Source organism: Sminthopsis crassicaudata, chromosome 5 (genome assembly GCF_048593235.1).
Source record: "Sminthopsis crassicaudata isolate SCR6 chromosome 5, ASM4859323v1, whole genome shotgun sequence".
Lineage (NCBI taxonomy): Eukaryota > Metazoa > Chordata > Mammalia > Dasyuromorphia > Dasyuridae > Sminthopsis > Sminthopsis crassicaudata.
In genome coordinates this window covers 198,118,240-198,131,695 of record NC_133621.1, presented here as the reverse complement: position 1 = coordinate 198,131,695, position 13,456 = coordinate 198,118,240, and the positions used below count along the sequence as shown (strand labels likewise).

At 33.3% G+C, this 13,456-nt stretch overlaps 1 protein-coding gene and 1 long non-coding RNA gene across 2 annotated transcripts in view; one reads left to right on the top strand and one right to left on the bottom strand.

Moving 5' to 3' along the window:
• The window catches only part of LOC141543716 (uncharacterized), a 46,252-nt gene extending 43,409 nt beyond the window's left edge, over positions 1–2,843 (top strand). Inside the window, exon 2 of the long non-coding RNA XR_012482498.1 lies at positions 1,754–2,843. This is a non-coding gene — a long non-coding RNA (uncharacterized LOC141543716). The remainder of the gene's footprint in view (positions 1–1,753) is intronic.
• The window catches only part of CACNA1C (calcium voltage-gated channel subunit alpha1 C), a 799,944-nt gene that overhangs the window by 284,964 nt on the left and 501,524 nt on the right, over positions 1–13,456 (bottom strand).

Genomic DNA, 13,456 nt, shown 5'->3' with positions numbered 1-13,456 from the left:
TAAATTAAATAAGCACTTATTAAACACTAGTTCTGTGAAATGAAGTGTGCTAGATTCTGAGGAATTAAAAAAAAAAAGCTGGGGAAATAAAAAAAAAAAAAAAAAAAAAGACAAAATGTAAATAGTCCCTGTCCTGGGAATCAACACATGCACAGATAAGAAAATAAAAACAAACAAATCAACAAACACCAAACCCTTTTTGGATACTATCTTTGATTTTAGCAGTGCTCTGAGAGGAACTTCCTCTTTTGATTCACTTTGCAACTTCCTCTTAGCAAGTTTCTTAGTACAACCAGAGGCCACCTATTCTATCACATTGCCATTCAGTGTCAGAGATAGGACTTGAATCCAGGTCTTTCTGACTTTAAGACCAACTTACTATCCAGAATACTATGCTGCCTCTTATAAATAGAAAATGCACAAAATAAATTTAAAATAATTTTATTTGGGGCAATAAAAACATTAAAGAGTAAGATAATTAAGGAAGTCTTCTCATAGGTTTATTTGAACCTTGAAAGAGGCTGGTCCTTATGAACTTTATTATTATTATTTTTTAATTTGTGGAGGATCTTGTACTTCTCTATTACATTTTGTCTTATTATATTTGGCTCAAGATTCTAGCTTGTTGAGATTTTTTTTTTTGATCCTATTATTTAATATATTATGTTGCTTCACATCATATACAAACTTTATAACCATGCTACCTTTTTCAATCCAAGATGGAATGTTGTTAGTAGAGGACCAAAAACAAGTATGTGGAATATTCTGTTGGAGACTTTCCTCTTAAGTTGATATTAACTCATAAACAAGAATTTTTGAAGTCTAATCCCTTAACTAACTCTGAATCTGTTGAACTATACTATCATTTAATGCAAAGTTTCTTCAACTGTGGTTTGTGACCTGAGTTGCATAACTAAATGTAGGGGGTCATGAAATTATGATTCACTATCAGTAAATGTTTTGTATCCATATTTTATAGACCTATATACCTGGATTCATGTAAAAATTTCTTGAGCAAAAAAGATGCTGTGAGGGGAAAAATTGAAGAAGCTCTGATATAACCCACGTCTTTCCAAATTATCTACAGATGCTTTTGTTGAATCAAGGCAATCTATGTCTAAAGTATTCCTCTGAACTAATGTAACTTTATCAAAAAAAGAAATGAGGTCGTCAGACATAATCTATTCTTACTGTGATCATTATAGCTTTTCCACTGATAAATAATGAGAGGTTATCTCTTTAAGAGTATTCTACTGGATTTCTCTAGGGAGTGAAAGCAGACTAATGAATCAATATTTTGCAGCCTATCTTCTTCCTCTTCTTCCTTCTTTGAAAATTGAAACATTTCTTTTTTTTCTGATTCAAACCTCTTCTGTTCTTCTACTTGTTCAAAAATCACTGACTGTGCCTTAGTTATCACATCATTGAGTTCTTTCATAATCTGGCATATAGTTTATCCAGGACTCTAGAGTTTTACTTATTGGATATAAGTAGGGGTTGTCTTAGAATATTTTCATTTATATTTTTTTTGACTCTCTATTAACCATTTTTTACCCTTTCCAGTAAAAAGACTATTATTCTTGTCAGAAAGGAAAAGAAAAAAAAACTAAAAGAAAAATGAGTTGAATATTTCTGACATTTGATGACAAGTTTTCTGTTATCCTACCCTTGCCATTCTTAGTAACATTTATCAATTCTTTGATTCTTTTATTTTTTCCAAATGGAAACATTTTTCCTTTCCCTCCTTTTTCAGACCACAGGCTTAGCCTGAGAAATCAGAGTGGATTTCAAAAGGGAAGCAATCTTTGTGGAGATGTGACCTGGAAACCGTTTCTTTGGATGCTAAGGCCCCTGCTGCCTCAGCAGCCACAATGACTGAAGATCCTGGAAAAAAAATGTTTTCACCAACAAAGTCCTTGGCACTGTCAAATGCAATATTAGAAATATGTTAACATTAGAATGGATATGGTTTTTATTAATGGAAATGACATTAAAGAAAATGCATTACCATCTGTTTTGCTGATGCTCCTTAAGAATCACTGAATCATTTAATTTGCATCTCAAAAAATGTCCACACATCTTATATCCACTTATTAGTATGTAAGCTCCTAGAGAGCAACAACTATCTTGCTTTTCATTTTGTATGCTCGGCACTTAGTACAATTATTTGTATACAGTAATTGTTTAATAAATTTCCCCCCCCCCCCATTGATTCTTTTATTTGGAGCAAAGTTTCTTAAACTGTACATTATGATCCCATATAGGATTGTGCAACTGAATGTGGGGGTTGTGAAAAATTTGCCAACAGTAAAAGGTATCAAATATTTTACCAAGATTTAAATGTTTATGTAAAAAATTAAGCATGCATATCCATCTCATTAGTTTGCAAATTTGTTTTCATCTTTAATAAATAGTAAAATTATATGTATACCAAAAAATTGCTTAAAAACAAATTTCTCTATGATTTATTATGAATAAATATTTGATTTGTATATCTACTTTATATACCCTAACTGGAACACCTATGTTAAAATTTCTCAGACAAAAAGAGGTTGCAAATGGAAAAAGTTTAAAAAGCCCTGATATAGAGTATAGAGTAGAGTGCTAGACTTGGAATTGGGAAACCTGGATTTAGATCCTGTGTGATCATTATTAGTAAATGTGAGTTCCTTTCCAATTAGTATGTTCTTCATTCTTTGTATTATTTCACTAGCACCCAGCACAGAACTTAGCCATTAGCAGAGTATAATAATAAAAAAAATGATTGTGCATGAAAATGCAATTCTAATAAGTACAACTTGCTATTCTTTTTAAATCTATAATAAAGTTGTCATGTAATCTTCTATTTTTCCTTTTTTTTCTTCCCCCCCATACTGAGATGGCTATCATTAGACACACACATATATACACATATGTAAAACCACTTTATGCATACTTCTATTTATCAGGTTTTTCACTGGATACAGATAGCATTTTTGTTTAATTTGAGTATTTATAATAGTAAAAAAATGACAGTTATTAAAAATTGTTCTTAAAACAACACTGCTGTTACTGTAAAGAACATTCTCTTAGTTCTGCTCATTTTGCCCTTCATTATTTTGTGCAAGTTTATCCTTAATTTTCTAAGATCATCAAACTCATCATTTCTTATAACACAATAGTATTTCATCCCAAGCATATACCACAACTTGTTCAGTCATTCCCCAATTGATGGGCATCCCCATAATTTCCAATTCTTTGCCAATTCAAAGAGAGCTATTATAAATATTTTAGCACATATAGGTTTTTCCATTTTTCCATAATCATCTTTGATTTGACTTGAAATATCATTTTTACACTTATCAAATTGGCTAAAATGATTGAAGGGCAAAGCAACAAATGTTTAAAGGCATGTGGAAAAATTGGGACACATTCATTATTGATACAATTGATCAACCATTTTGGAGAACAATCTGGAAATACACCCAAAAATTTATTAAACTGCCTAAATCCTTTGATCAAGTAAAGCTACTATTAAATCTATTTCCAAGGGATTAGGGAAAAAGTAAAATTTTATGTAAATTACTTCTCCTATATCTTCCTTTTTCTTCTGAGGTTCCTACCTTCCACTATGACTTATCTTTCTAACAGTTTCAATTTCTAACCCAAAACTTCATAGCAAAACTTTGTAAGTTCTTTCATTTATACTTATGAATTGCTTCAAATGAGTACTGGCCATCAACTTTGATAAGTCTTGGGAAATCTAAGAGTCATACCTCATACCCTAGATACATTAGGTTCAGAAATGATTATTAAACAGAACCAGCCCAAGTTATATTAGTAAAAGTTCATTCCAGAGAAATTTCACTTCCTATTTTGTTTTGGGTAGGGTTAGTAGACTGAAAAGATAAAGGGAATCACAGAATTATAGAATCTCAGAATTGGAGAATGCCTTAGGCAATTTGGTTCAATTCTAATTCCTTCTACAATATAACTGAAAAGTGCCCATTAAATCTTTATTTAAAAGGTGTCAGGAACTGAATAGAAAAGGAGGCTCATTCAATTTTTGGACAGATTGTATATAGTTTCTAAGTCATACCCTTTTTAAATATTCCCAATCCTTTAATAAGGTCTTAGGTGACCTGGTCTCAAGACTCTTCCCTATTTTAGTGTCCCTGTTATGGATATTCTACAGTTTACAAGTATAGCAGCCAAAAGAAATGCAGCAATCCAGATGTAAATTTAACAGGTTAAAAGTAGGGCATGGTGCTCTCTATGCCTCTCTTTTTGTAGCCTAAAATTACACAAGTTTTTTTGGCTGCAAAATCCCAGTTGACTTATATGGAGCTTGCTTTGATGAAAACTCCCAGAACTTTTTCAGACAAATTGCTCTCTAGATATGCCTCCCCCATTTTACCTTTGTGAAGTTGCTCTTTAAAACCCAAGGACAAGAGTTTACATTTGTCCTTATTAATTTTCATCTCATTAGCATTGGCCCTATGCTATAGCCCATCAGGATCTTTTTGGATCCCTCCCAGATTTGTGTCATCTGCAAATATGATAGCATATCTTTTATCCTACAACTTGATAAATATATTAAATAGTACAGGGCCAAGTACAGATCATGGGCACTCAAATAGAGATGTCCTTCTAAGCTGACATCCAATGCCATGCACATAGTGTATTTGAATTTCAGCTAAAGAATTTGACAGTGTCTCTCCACAACCTTGTAGGTTAGAGTCCTGTTGACTGCATGATCGCACAATTATTCTTAAATCATAGGATCTGTAGAATATTGATTAATTCCCTAAATTCTTGGTAAAATTCTTTACCATGTTCTATTCAACTTTATTAAATATTTGGATAAAGGTATAGAGAGTGTGCTTATCAAATTTGTCAGTATCATGAAGTTGGAAGAGACAGTTCAGACGTTATATAATAGAATCAGGACTTAATAAGATCTCAATAGGTTGGAATGACCATAAGAAGCTAATAAAAGGAATGTATGAAAAGTTTCAGGACTTTATCCTACAATTTTGTTTTAAAAAGTAAACTGTGTATGCAATGGATGGTGAAGACATGAATAGAGAGAGATTCACGTTAAAAAGCTTAGTTTTAAAGAGTTTTAAAAGACTGAAATCTTGATTCATGTCATTGATATGTCTTAATGTGATCTTAGGTTCCATTATTAGATGTCTAGTATTCATAATGAGGAAGGGGATGATCTTATCTGATAATAGTAATAATAGCTAGCATTTATGTCATGCTTTAAGCTATAAAAAAGCACTTCATAAATATCTATTTTTTTTCACAACAACTCTGGGAAATAGGCATTATTATCCCTATTTTACAAATGAGAAAACTGAGGAAGGCAGAATTTAAGGAATTCACCCCAAGTCACAGCGTGTCTGCACTTGGATTTGAATTCAGGACTTCCTGATTCTAGGTCCAGCTGTTTATCCAGTAACTGCTTATGTTGTGACATTTTGCCCAAGACTACATAATGGAGTAGCATGTTTAGTTTTAGACCTCAATTTAAGTGGTTGAACGGACTCATTTCCTTTAAGATAAATCAAGATGGCGAAGAAAGAATCTATTCTGCACAAGGATCTGCAGAAGGAAAACATTTTTTCACTGAGAGAAGATAAGACTTGGAGACATGTAACATAATAGCAGCTTTCAGATATTTGAAGTTGTGTGGAAATAGGCATTAGACTTGTTTTATTTGGCCCTATAGGATAAAAGTAGGACCAGGAGGTGAAAATTATGGGAAGGCAGGTTTCAGTTTAATATGAAAAAACTACTTTTTGACAAAAAGAACTGTATAAAACCAAAATGGGTTGCCTCTAAAGGCTGTGAGTTCATTGTTATTGGAAGTTGTCAACTAGGTGATGAACAATCCATTTTGAAGGGTATTGTGGATGGAATTCACTGGTATGGATTGTACTGCAATAATGAAGATCCAATAGAATTAGAGGGCTGCTTTTTGGCACATAGTTATAGCATTAATCTGGGGTTTTTAAGGAAAAAGAAGAGCAATGACTATTATTGGTAGCTTAAGACAACTTTATAGCCTTTGAGCAGAAATGGTTTATGGGATTAGAGAAGAACCAACTCATGTATGTTTTCAGAGTGTTTGGAAGGGTACAGAGAGCTGAGGAATATTCTTATAAGTGTGCTGACCCAGAAGGAGGTAGAGGAGGACTAGTGGGGTATGCTTTTCTTCCCCCACTCTTGGAGTGTAATTAACCACAAGGATAAGCTGTGATAAAATGATAATTATGATGTAGACAGTTATATAACCTAATAACAGTGATTGATCTGAGACTCTGCTGGCCCATCTAAATATATATTTTGGAGTCCTAGATGTTATAAAAGTAGGAGCTGAACTGGAAGACCAGACGTCCCTTCTAAACTTTGGGTTTCTATGATAAAACATGAAGAAATAGTCGTCTGGGGTAATAGGACCATGAGAGAACTAGCAGAGACTTTAAACCTAATTTACCCTTGACACCATCATCCTACAGATCAGAAAATTCATAGGAAATCATTGTGTCAGTTCATAGGATTTAGGAGGAATCTTAGAAACCATTTATTTCAACTATTTCATTTTACAGATGATGAAACTAAAGCCCTAAAAGATGAATTGACTTGGTCACACAAATATTAAGTAGAAAAACTGTGCTTTATCACATTCTGACTCCAGCTAAATATTTTTTCTCCTGTAGCAGACTATTTCTACACCAAACAAATTTAGTACAAATATTAAGGAAGGAATTCCTGACAGTTTCCTCACATATAGATTTTATCTGTATAATAACCCCTATTTTGTATCATAGTGAGATTATTTGGGAGAAAATGGGCCTCCCTTTAAAATCTGCAAACATTGTAATTTTGTAGGCTTTATACTAATAAACTATTTTATACCCTGGCATAGCCAAAGTGAATTGCTAGGTGGTTGTATACATAAACGTGTGTGTATGTATGTATTTGCATATGAATATTTATGTATGTTACACACATACATATGGATATATATATAAATTACACACATACATATGGATATATATAAAATATATACATATATTTATATATATCCATATGTATGTGTGTATATTTATATATAGGACAGCTAAATAGAACAACGAATAGAGCATTGGACTTTAAGTCAGGAAAACTCATCTTTGTGAATTCAAATCCAGCTTCAGACACTAGCTATTCAATTCAATTCAGTATCAATAACTAATATGTAAGGAAGATACATTGTGACATAGTGCATAGAGTGTCAGGAAGATTCATCTTCCTGAGTTCAAGTCTGGCTTTTTACCTCAGTTTCCTCATCTGTAAAATGAGCTGGAGAAGGAAATGGAAAACCACTCCATTATTTTTGCCAATAAAACATCAAATGGGGTCATGAAGAGCCATTTCATGAATGAAGTGACTGAACAAAAATGTGTGTATATATGTCTATTCACACACACTGTATATATATATATATATATATATATATATATATATATATATATATATATATATATATATATATATATATATATATATATATATATATATACATATATATATATATATATACATATATATATATATATACACATACATTTAAATGGATACATGGATACATACATATGTATGTGTATATGTAACGCTTTCCTTTCCTTATCTACATCTCTGCTTTCCATTTTCTTTGTGCTAGTGATGCCCTCATATAATCTTTACCTTACAAAATTCTATTTGTCCTTCAAGACCTAGCTTCAGTATCAGCTTTCATCCATGAAATTTCCCGCCCTCCTCATTTGGGAATGAACTCTCCTTCCTTGAAGTTTATAGAGAGCCCTTTGTTGGAATTTATGACATAGTGAATAAGGAGGTCAGGAAGACCTGACTTCAAATACTACCTTAGATTATTTACTAGCTGGGAAAGTCACTTTGTTTTTCTGAAGCCCAGTTTCCTCATTTGTAAAATGGAGCTAATGATAGTAAACTGTCTCACAGGGTGGTTATAAAGAGCAATTAACATTATACATCATATATTATATACATACATATAATATTTGCAAACATAAAAGAATAATGTAAATATGAATACACAGATATCTTTTTTTACACAAGCATTTACCTAATTTTACTTTGAATTCTTAGATATTTTTACATGTGTCTAGGTATCTTTTAATCTAAAGAATACAACTTCCCCGAAAACAAGTAATATGTCTCATCCATCTCTGCTTCTCTGCTGGCACACAGCACAGTGTGTGTAGCACAAACAGTTAGGAAATGCATTGGGGATTTTATGGGTTTAGGAGACTCTCTTTACTAAAGAAGGCTGGTACTTCTCTGCACTTATAGTCTTAAAGAATTGCTGAGAGCACTGGGAAGCTAAGTTACTTGGCCAGGATCACAAAGCTAGTAGGGGTCAGAAGGGGGACTTGAGCCCATATCTTCCTGGCTTTGAGGATGGTTTGCCAAATAGCAGGGAGCTTCTTATTCATTTTGCCTACAGTAAGGTATGTTTGCTATTTAATGTTGAGGTAGCTTAATTGACTGGATATTTGCTGTTCAGTCATTTTTCAGTTGTGTCAAACTCTTCATGACCCCGTTTTGGGATTTTCTTGGCAAAGAGCGTTTGCATTTCCTTCTCCAAATCATTTTACTATTAAGTAAATTGCGACAGATAAAATTAAATGATTTGCCCAAAGTCTAGTAAGTGATTAAGGCCAGATTTGAATTCAGAGAGAAGAGTCTTCCTGCAGTTTGGCCTCCCACTCTATGAGGAGTACTCTATGTACTGTGCAGCCATCTAGGTTCTCTAAAGTGCTAGTTATTAATATTAAAATGAATTTGTCTTTGTTTATATTCAATTATCAAATTGTATATAATTGTTTTTGGGTTATCTTTACCATCAGTTTTTAAATAATCAATATTATATATATATATATCAATAATAATAATTAATAAATGCTGCAAACTATAGCATAATATGAAACCTCACTCAGAATATTCCGAGTTCAGATTAATAAGAAAAGCTTTTATGTTACATCTGAAAGTCCTGACATGTTGCTGAATTAATAAGCAATGAAATAATAGAATGTGTTTTCAATGACTTAGAGTCCTGAAATGCTTCATGATTCATTCAACAATATTTATTAATTTTCTAATATATGTCAGACACTATGTACAGGCTAGAATCTCTGCCTTCAAAGAGCTTTCATTTTCCTGGGAAATGGATTCTCATTGTCCTTTATTTACATACAGACAACTGTACCAATGTGTATAAGAAAAGGAATATTTATGTGACATTAACTATGAATCAGAAATTGTGCTAAGCCTTTTATAAAATTATGTCAAATAGTGTATGATCTCACAACAACCCTGCAAACTAGGAGTTGATACTATCTCTATTTTATAGGTAAAGAAATTGAAGGACTTGCCAGGAATATATAGGCTGGATTTGAATTCAAGTCTTCCTGACTCCAAGTCCAGGATTCTGTGCACTGTAGTACCACCTAGCTGCCTCAATGGCAATAGATGCCATTGCTTTTCTAGCAGTACGATACTGTTTTTTACTACTGGGAGTGTGAGTTTAAGAAGAAGCTGGGAATGTTGGGCACTGTTAAAGAGTCTCCCATGCTATTTTAGTAAATAAGATGGGGAGCATGAGGAGACAGTATGTATTATCTGAGGGCACAACTGGATTAGTTAAGCGACTGAATAGCACGACTGAAATGACTTAATGACTTTATTTCAGAGGCATCTTGACAGCCCAGTGAACTAAGTGCTGTGTCAGGAGTCAGGAAAAGCTGAATTTAAATCTGACCTTAAACACTTACAAGCTGTGTGACTCTGGACAAGTCAAACTAATCTCAACTTTAATCCACTAGAGAAGGAAATGGCAAACCACACCAGGATCTCTGCCAAGAAAACCCCATAGACACTTGCTATGGTCCAAAGGATCACAAACAGCTGCACACTTAATCTATTAGGCCACCTGGCTGTCCTAGGCCTATTCCTTACCTAATTCATGATTATGACTCATACAGTCACAGAATCTTAAAACTTAGAAGAGACTATTGTTTGAACTCATTGCCTGAATGAGAATCCTTTCAACAGTATTTCATACAACTGTTCATTGGGCTTCTACTTGGAGACCTCCAGTAAGGAAGAACCCATTTTTAACCCATTTAAACCAATGAATCATAATAGTCCAGATCCAGAGAAATCTTAAGTGGCTTTGGCAATTAGACAAATCAAACAAGATGACATTTAATAGAATAAATTGATAATTTTATATTTGGGTCCTAATCCTTAATAAATGCAGTATGGGGGAGGTGGAGAAATCTGTAAAAATATCAAGAAGGTGTAGTGGGTTGAAAACTCAGTAAAAAGTAGAACTAAGAAAATATTGTACACAGCAACATCAAGATTTTGTGATGATTAATTCTGATGAATATAGCTTTTTTCAACAAGGAGATGATTCAAGCCAGTTCTAATAGATTTGTGAAGGAGAGAGCCATATGCATCTAGAAGTATGACTGTCAGTATTGAATATGGATTATAACATAATTTTTTTCATCTTTTTTGGTGGTTGTTTGCTTGCTTTTTATTTTTTTCTCATTTTTCCTATCTGATTTTTATTGTGCAGCATGACAAATATAGAAATATGTACAGAAGAATTATATATGCTTAACCTATATTGGATTACTTGCTGTCTATGGGAGGGGGTAAGGGAAGGGAGGGAGAAAAATTTGGAATACAAGGTTTTGAAAGAATGATGTTAAAAATTATCTTTGCATGTATTTTTAAAATAAAAGCTATTTATTTAAAAAAATGAATAAGGCATAATACAGGAAAAGTTAATGGTAGAATCTATGCGGCATTAAGATGCAGAGTGCCCAGAATAACAGAAGAAACAGTTCCACAGTATTGTGTCCTTATGAGAATATAACTGGAATACTGTGTTTTGTTTTGGACACCATCATTAAGGAAAATTAGAGATAAGCTGGAATATGTCCAGAAGAGGACTATTAATGAATGATGAGAGCACTGGAGAATATTACAGTTAAAGATCAATTGGAGAACTGGGGGATATTTATTCTAAGGAAGAGAAGACTCAAAGTGGATATGATAGCTGTTTTCAGGTATTTGTAGGGCTGTCATGTGGAATAGGGATTAGTTTAGTTCCGGTTGGCCTCATAAGGCAGAACTAGAAAGAATGGGTAGAAGCTATAGAGAAAAAGTTTTCAGTTTGATATAAGGAAAACCATTTTAATATTAGAGCTTCCCAAAGTGGAAGGGGAAGTAGTGAGTCTCCCCATCACTAGGGGTAATGGGTTCTCCCTTACTGGAGGTCTCCCAGTAGATGCTGAATGAATTCTTGTTCGAAATATTTTTGAAATAATTTTTGTTGAGGTATAGAACAATGGTTTCTTTGAATTCTTGAGATTCTGAAACAGCATGATTCATAATCATGAATTAAGTAGGGGATCATGGGATATGACTGCAACAACTGAACAACAGCAACTAGATTTAAGATTCTGTTATTCTCTATGGTTAAGGCAACCAGAAGTTCAACTTCAAAAAAAAAATGTATCCAAACATTTCTTAGGGGAAAATAATCAAGAAGCGGCTTCATATAGCAGATTTATAGTCAGAGGACCTTTGTTCAGATACATTTAATTACATTGGGACTTGATCACCTAATTTCTCTGGGCCTCAATTTTTCATTTGTACAAGAAGGATTCTGCATTGAATGGTCTCTTTCAAATTGAAATTTATGGTCTAATCATCCTATGACTACTATATGCAGAGCACAGAGTTAAGCTCTGGGAGAGTCATATAGATCAAATAACACAGGGTTCTGATCCTCAGGTAGTTATATTATCTTTTTATTTAGTTTGGACAGATTCTCTCTATGAACTTGTTTTTGTTTTTATCATTTCTCCCTGTCTCTTCAAAGTAAAAGTCAGAAAAAAAATTACCTATTAATTGAAGGTTCAGATTCACTGAGCTGTGATGAATTGAAGTATGACACTCGGCATTGCTTAATGGGTTTGGAAATGCAAGGCTAAACCCTTGCACAGCTTGTTATATTTTGCTCTATCACTATAAATTGTGTCAGAGTCATTATTGATTATATTTTTCAACAATCATTAACTCAGGTTAAGCTGGGGGTAAGAGTAACTGAATATTAAACACATTTTAAGTTTTTCCTTCTTTTTTTGGGGGGGAGTTGGTGACAGATTTGGAGAATTTATTTCTATTTAAATAAAGATCTAGAGAAAAGACTTCAGAGAACTGGGTAAATCCTCTATGGAGCATATATAGAAAGACATGGACAAAGATGACACAGGAGAGGATATTTGGATATTTTTGATGATAAAGAATTCAGCGCCATCTTTGCTTCTGAAAATACTTCAGTTAAAACATTCTCCCAAAGGAAATACACACACACACACACACACACACACACACACACACACACACACACTGTATTACACCCTATGAATCCCTTCTACTATGGGACTAGCAGTATTTAATAAATTTTATTCAAATTCTGTGTGAGGAAAAGGCATAAATAAAATTACAACAATAAAATAAAAATTAGAATAAAATTTAGAGGAGAGATTTAGAATCTGGAATGTCTCCTTTCAGATGGTTTGTCTCTTTCAATGGCTTTGTTCCCCTAGGCAAGTAACTTAACCTCTCAGTAATGGACATAGAGAAAGATTTGAAATCAGGAAGGCCTGGTTTCAGGTGGTATCTAATCCAATGGCTATGTTCCCTTAGGCAAGTAACTTAACCTCTCTGCCCAAGACAATTTTAATGGATGGATCATTTGTTAAATGGCTGAGTGCTGGCTAATATCTACAGCTTTCTGCTATATTCTAATGTCTTAGCATAGGATACTAGTGCTGGGAAGATCAGGAAAGAATATGTGTAGAAATTGGAATCTGGGATAAATTTTTAAAATTTATTTAAAATTTTTTATTATATCTTTTTATTTACAAAACATATGCATGGGTAATTTTTTCAACATTGACCCTTACAAAACCTTCTGTTCCAAATTTTCCCTTCCTTCCCCTCACTCCCTCCCCTAGAAGGCAGATAGTCTAATACACATTAAATATGTTAAATTATATGTTAAATCCAATATATGTATACATATTTATAGTTATCTTGCTACACAAGAAAAATCAGATCTACAAAGAAAAAAAAAACCTGAGAAGGAAAACAAAAATGTAAGCAAACAATAACAGAAAAGAGTGAAAATACTATGTTATGGTCCACATTCAATTCCCATAGTCCTCTCTCTGGGTGTCAATGGCTCTCTTAATCACTGAACAGTTGGAACTCGTTTGAATCACCTCATTGTTGAAGATGGCCACGTCCATCAGAATTGATCATCTTATAGTCTTGTTGTTGCCGTGTACAATGATCTCCTGGTTCTGCTCATTTCATTGAG